The sequence below is a fragment of the Numida meleagris genome, chromosome 6 (genome assembly GCF_002078875.1).
Source record: "Numida meleagris isolate 19003 breed g44 Domestic line chromosome 6, NumMel1.0, whole genome shotgun sequence".
In the NCBI taxonomy this organism is placed as follows: Eukaryota; Metazoa; Chordata; class Aves; order Galliformes; family Numididae; genus Numida; species Numida meleagris.
Genome location: NC_034414.1, coordinates 53897021 through 53904285, shown reverse-complemented (window position 1 = coordinate 53904285; position 7265 = coordinate 53897021). Strand labels below are relative to the sequence as shown.

At 40.4% G+C, this 7265-nt stretch overlaps 1 long non-coding RNA gene across 1 annotated transcript; it reads right to left on the bottom strand.

The window, feature by feature from the left end:
* Positions 1904 to 7227, bottom strand: LOC110401889. Its single transcript, XR_002440670.1, has 2 exons — positions 4729 to 7227; positions 1904 to 3993 (listed from the first exon to the last, which is right to left on the bottom strand). It is a non-coding gene; the product is annotated as an uncharacterized LOC110401889 (long non-coding RNA).

The following is a 7265-nucleotide window of genomic DNA, read 5'->3' as shown; positions in this document are numbered from 1 at the left end:
TATCTCCTTTTCATAATACCATTGACTAATTAGGCTATTGAGTCAATAATGTTAGTGAGTTTTTTATTCCATGACAATAAAACATGACCTGTTCCTCAAATGTCTCCATATCGATCTTTCAACATGTAGGACTTTTATTCAACATGCCCCTATTCCCACAATTAGTTAATTTGAATACACCAATGAGAGCCCACAGTTCTGAGAGCCCTCCAGTGTGATTCTCCCTTCCTTCATCAAGAGGACTGGTACTGCTGTTTTCCTTGGGAATATTCCTGATTCATGAAAGGGTAAGATGCAAAAGAGCATTGGACATAATAAACCTAACCTTGTTCTCCTTTATACTTTCCTGGCACAACTCCATTGACTATGATGAAGGTTGATTCTGGCCAGCAGCAGCTGCTATGGAAGTTGAGCAGCCTGAAACGAAACGTAGCTGGCCTATAGTTGGTACACAAGAGAATGCCAGCGTGCAGGTTCTAAGGCACGCTGGTAAAGCAAATTTGTACCCAAGTCTCCTCAGTAAGTAACTGCTCAACAGGACAAAAAATACAAAAGGGGAAATGATGTCACCATGATTTTGTACAAAATCATAAATATTTTCTACTAGCGTTTAAGAAAACTAACTTATTACATTTTTTATCCCCCTGGTGCAAGTCTCCATGCAAATCCTCTTATTTTATAATAAATGAAGCTGGATATGGTTTCAAGCACAAAAGCACACAAACATAGCTATATCGCCTGAATAAATTCCACTTCAATGCAACTGAACTGCTAACGCAAAACAAAGTGCCCAGTCAAAGCACCAGTCAGGTGTAGGAAAAAAGAGCAAAGAGATCCTCACTGTGTGCAGTTTTTCCTTTTGAAAACAAAATGAATGAAAGCAAGCAGAGGTTAATCATTCCATGCACCCTCAGACGAAAGGTGATACAGGTGAAGGCGAGAAGTCATTCTGGGAGCTTCGAGGTTTTTTTAGCACACAAATTTTTGTGGAATTCTGAATTCAGTCAGCATCTCCCACATCCCAGATCATCGGGGAACCCTGCAGACCCTCCCTGCATGTGTAATGAATAAATAAATATTGTGAACAGCAGAAGCCACATTTTTTCTGAGTGAAGTCTGTCTGCACAGACACACCATATGAATGAAACCATTTTCAATTCACAGCTCCTATTAATTTGGTGACAGAGGGGGAGAACACAGGCCTGATGGGTACAATGAGCTAATTGGATAAAAGGCATGTGAAAACACTATACCTATAATGTACCTTGTTAGCATATGCAAATGAGATAATTATACAGGCTGATAACCGTCAGGCACAGTAATGTGCAGTCCCTGTGAACTGTCCACAAATACTTGTGAGATCAAGAAATGAAAGTAAATTCTTTAAACATCCTAATTGGTTGCCAAAAGGAAATTCATTCCAGCTAGAACTTAATTCAGGGTAAAGCAATGTAACTCATTTGATCTCAATGAAGATCAAAAAAAGACAGCCATATCCAGACAATCTTGGATTAAGGCGCTTTGTTTGTATATATTTACTACATGAAGTTGTTATGCAAAAACAACCTAAATGAGATGAAGGCGCTCTGAAATCATCCATTACTATTTCTCATGTGTTATTAGTGAGCTCCAAGCTGTTCTGTTCGTGCAAAGAGGCTCCTAAAATCTTCCTAAAATCTGGGTTCGCATACAAGTCAAATGGATAGTCAGACATTTCTCATTCCCCCAATTGCACTCGGTGATTTTACAGTTCAGATGCTTTTTGTTTACACACGTTTGGGCCAGCCTCTCACCTCTCAAACTATTAATGTACCTCAGAGACATTTTCTAGGGAATTATTCAGGTAGACAACATTTTTTCTACTTGATTTGCTATGAAATGACAAGCACTGTTAAACCAAAGGTTAATCATTGATTAAGTTTAATGACACTAAAAGAAACAGGTCATGTGAGAAAGCAATTGCACTTTCATTTTTGCTGTCACAGGTCATTTATAGCTTTTGATTCAAATTCCACCCCACACAAAGAGTTGCTAACAACATCCTACTTCAAATTCTAATGTACTACAACTGCAGAACAAGCATGTGAGCAGGCGGTAATCAGGCCGTTTGTAAAGCAGACACAGATTCTTTCATTCATCCTGGCCATTAAACTGTTTGAAAAGATTATTTTATTGTTCTGCATTAAGAGGCAGTGCTTTTGACAACTTGTTTAACAGAAAAGTGCCCCATTCTATTTGTACACAAGACTGTTCTGCCATTTTGTTGCATTTAAGAACCTCAAATTCATCACCACTTGCACTTCTTCCTACTCCGGCATTTACATTCTCTATGACCAATAGCTCTTCTTCAAAATCAATGAGGAGCTTAAAAGTCAACTATAATCTGTGATTCTTTCAAGGATGTCTAAATCAGCAGGAGCTGATTTTCCCAGTAAGAGAGGTCGCATCTGGTCTCATCCTCCTTTGTACCATAGTTACCATTTAGTTCCAGGACATGGCTCTTTCTTTACACCAGCATCAAGCTGTTCAGAATCAAATCTTCCACTTGCTGAGGGACAGTTAATGGGCATTGCTAATCCAATATGCATCTATGCTTTGGCCTACTAGTCAAAATAATTAGTCCGCTAACAAAGAGAGGAGCCTTTGAAAACTTAGATGTGGGCAGGAAATAAGCAATAGAAGTAGATTGTGAAGCTTATGAGGCAATATAAAGCCTCTGTAAGCTTTCTTTCCTCCCTTTACAACCACATAACATGAAAAAGAAGGGTCTATGCTCTAAGCTGCTGGGCATGCATGTCACATATCTTATGCACAAATGCAGAAAAAATTCAAACCTGACTTTGTTCAAAAGAACAGATGTAAAGACAGAAATATTAGCTTGTTGTAATAAAAACACTTCATAAAAGTCCGAGTTTCTGTTGCAAAGAGCACCTATTTGCAAAGAAGAATTGTGCTTTCAAAAAATTGATGGTGGGACAAAAGAGACGAGTATGTGTATACCGTACCTGAACTCAGGGGTGAGTCTGGCTCTTTGGGACTAGACCATTGAGCAGAGGCAAAGCTCCTGTGACGGGCTTGTCTTTGAAGCATAGCAATGAATTTGATGAAAACTGGTTTTGGGGATAGATCTATTCTAGCATATCACCAAAGCTGGCATCAAAAAATCCACTTTACAATGGGAGTACAACTGATTCAGCAAAAGGAATGCCTATAAGCAATAAGATATTTCTTTCTCAAAGAGTACAGCAAGAATTATTCAAATACATAAAACCAAAAAAAATGCTCTAATTTGGGTATATTGGCATGATTCTTTCCCTTTAAATCTAATTCAGTATCATTAAAAAAATCTGCATTAAAAATTCTTGTTTTCAGTGCTGCATTGTTGGAGCATTGCCATAGTCTTTTTGAAGAGCCACTCCATATCTATTTTCACCCCTTCAACCCAATTCTTTATTGTTACTGCTGAGCAGTGGATCTGCCTTTGAAAACATAAAAAGTAGGTGATTTTTCAATTGTGTTAAGCCATGTTTGGCTTTAGGTATTTGAGTTCATGGGAATAGCCTTTCCAAGAGCCTGGTCCAAAGCATAGTGAAGTCAATGGAAAATCTCCAGGTGACTTCACTGGGGCTTGGATTCAATCCAGACTCTGGAGCCTCAAAGTCTGGAAGTTTAAACTGGGCACGAAGTTAGTCTTAATTGTTCGAAAACAGAATAAGAATTTTGCAAGGTCAACCTCCTCCACGCACGCTGTGCCTAATTTTGCAATTAGTGGAGTGTCTTCCAGAAGGCGGTAGACATTCAACGCCTTGCTAAATGAAGTCTCAAGATATAAATTCTTATGAAAGTCACAGCAGTAGATGTGCAGTAGATACATTACATTGTCTCATCCCTCTTCTGCCAAAATGCATCCAGCTGTGCATTTTAGTCATCTTAGACGCAGGTTGTGGTTGTTGCTTATCTGTTGAATGTAGGAAGCTGCATGGAAATTTACTTCTAGGAGACCATTCCCACAAGGAGCCAGCCACGAGAGGTACATAAAAACAAAAAATGCAAAAATTAAAATTAAAAATGTGATTTGATCTCCCAAACAATTCTTTACCCATAAAGTTCCCACCCAAGGAACCAGTCACATTCGTATTTCAAGGAACTATATTGTTTAAAGAAACGGTAAATGTCACACAGTTAAAAGAGAAGCAGCTAGATTTAGTTGAACAATTGACTAATAAGTCAGTCAACAATATTCTTATCCTAGGTAGTAGTTATCAGCTTAGACAGCTGTTACAATCTTTCACTGTAATACTTAAAAGGCAAACCACCAAATTCAATACCATATTGTTTGTGTAGTAGTGTTTGTTTAAAGGTAAATCACTCATAAAAGTGTAATTTCCTGCTGATACATAATGGCGGACAGTGACAGGAAGTTGGTCTGAGCCAACTGAAACCCTGAGATATGCAGCTCCAGATCGCCGACAGTACTTTGCCCTAGCTTTAAAATGATTGTGTTTTTATACCCAGTCACGCCTAAATTAGCACCAGCCTATTAGGCCTTCTTGTGGATGCCTCTTTTCATTTGTGCAACAGCACAAGATAAGAAAAAGTGCTACAATCGGCACAATGAAGTCATGTTTCTCCAAATAAAGATTCCCTTCCTGCCGGGAGCCCCTGCTGGGCAAAATTCCCTGCCCAGTCTGCTTTTCTTATTGATTTTTTACAGAATCATCCTTGTACTTTGGTTTTCCTGCCTCCTAGGATTTCATCAGTTTAGGAACTGCTCGTTGAAGTTCCTAGACTCACGGTGTTTCCTTCACTAAGTGTCATGTCACTAAGTTTCATTTCTAAGTGTCAACAACATAAAGAGAGAGACGTTGTTGTTGGCATTGGAAGAGTTACTCTATAGTGATGTCAGTGTAAATGAGAACCAAGGTAACTTGTAAGCACGTTCTAATTCTTTACCCAATGGCCCCTCAACTTGTATGGTGGTTGGCAGTACAAAGGCGATAGGGATGCTTCCAGGAGTTAGCCCTGGGACACTGACTTTTCACCTGGAATACAATGAAACATGCCCTGAGAGGAATCATCTGTTGTTCCCATCTTGGTCATCTGAGTGCAATGCCTTTTGCCCAGTTTTTTTCTGCCTAGATCTCAGGTTGCTGAGTCCAAGCCAGATCTCTAAGTAGTCAATGGTAGCAGAAAGCAATTCACTCTATGTACTCTGTACTTTTTTGGGGGGACGGAATGGATCAGCATCCATCTCTCAGTTGTTCCCCAGTGCCAATGCGGGTGGAGATGTATTTTACTTTCCTGTATTTCTTTAAGGAGGTATCCTGGGATGCCATCAATATGCCTTGATGGGCTGGTGCCAGAGCATTCCCCATAAGAATGCCATAAAAACGTGCTGGGTAATATCTTATAGCCTACATCTCCAGTATAGGCAGAATGGGGAAGAAAAGGCTCACACTTTCTTCTCTGCCAAGAGCCTACTCATTTAGCCAGGAGATGGTTAACATCAGGAAAGAGGTTAAGAAAGGAAGAACTACTTGCATCCTCTGCTCTCGCTCACCCATGTGTACTTGAAGAGCCAGACCCAGCCAGACCTGAATCTAAGCCACAGTGCTCAGAGGATGTTTTGACAGAGTGAGGATGTTGAGGCTTGTTTGATAGGAAGGGCTGCTGCCATGCAGTTTGCACCAGACTCTCTTGTTCTTTTGGACAAGAGACAATTCTGATAACCTGTATATGTAGCTGTCTGATATGTAGCTATTTTTTACAGAACTCCTTATAGCAGTCCACAGAAAGGAAAGTCTTGCAAAGACCATAGAAAAGTGACCTACTCTGCTAAATTTAAAATCATAAAACATTAATAGAAGACTAAGTTGGAAATCAGATCCTTCTTCCTCCATCTGCTAAGCTCTGCTTTCTCAGCAGCAAAGCATGTAGCTCAGGGAAATTCTCCCATCTCTCTACATTTGGGTGAACATCTTTTTCCTGTCACAAATAAAAATTACCTGTAATTAGCCCAGTTTACAGCTCTACTATGCTACCTTGGAAACTTGCTTTAAGATCTGAGAATCCAGTTGCCTTCTAAAGTGTTATGACTCATCAGAAGCAATAATAAACACATCAAGGTCCTTCAGCTCAGGAGGGCTGTATCTTGCCATAACTGGGGCTAATGCTAAGTCCTGAAGATTGAGCTCCATTGAACATGCCATTTCACATGCACAGTCCTGCATCCAGTCCAGTTCAGTTACTGTGGGCCCTAGGCTATCTCAGCACTAAGAGAAACAGGAGCAATACCTTGCCTTCCAAGGTCAGCAAGTATATCTCAAATAATGACTTAGGTCTAGGAAGACTTGCTACCTAACAATGCCCTTTTTTTCCCCTCCAGGTTTGGTCTGGTTTAGTTTGGTTTTAATACAAATGCATTTAGGAACAAGAGTATCGAGTGTTGTGTGAGCTGCTTGCATTCCCTGAAGTTCATGTTGCTAGAAGTGAAGGGGGATCCATTTCCTGATAATTTTGGATGAAATCCTTTTGCAGGTTGCATAGTTCACAACTAAATATAGCACTTGTCAATGCTTTCCTTGCCTGAAGGAAGAGAAGATCGTCTAATGGTTTCCTCTTTGTTACACGGTTCCTAAAATAAAATGCGTTTGTTTAATTGAATGCCTCTGCAGTCCCAGTCAGGTGCAACTCCTCTATCTTCAAACAAAAGGATAACAAAGGAAACATGCAACTGCCATGTGACCTTGTCACTCGCTTTGAGGAGAGGAAGAGCCACAAGCCAGTCATATGTTTCCTTTCGTGCTTCAAGGACAGGAGGAGCAGCTGTCAGTCTGGGGGCAGAAGGATGGAGGAGGATCACACGCTGTATAAAAGCAGAATAGGAATCGGAGTTAAGCTGCAATCGGTAGGGGAATGGCATTGAAAAGAGTGTGAGGCATTTTCCCATTGGTACCTGGTTTTGTCACGGCAGTTCACTTTGCTGGACTGTGGGGTTTCTGCTGTGGTTGGTGGCTCTTCATCGAAGAAGTTCTCATGAAACCGAGTGAGATTTTACCATGACCGTGGTGTCAGTGAAGATGCCATAATTTGGCACCACTTGCAGAAATTGACTTCTTTGGTATGAGGACTGAGTTACCAATCTGAGTAAAGGTCTCAGTAACTGTCTCTCCATTTATGAACATCACTTTGCATTATTGTTTGCAGTGTAGGCCTGAGTGAGAACAAGTTCTCATTGTATCAGACCAGCAGCATACTCGCAGAGG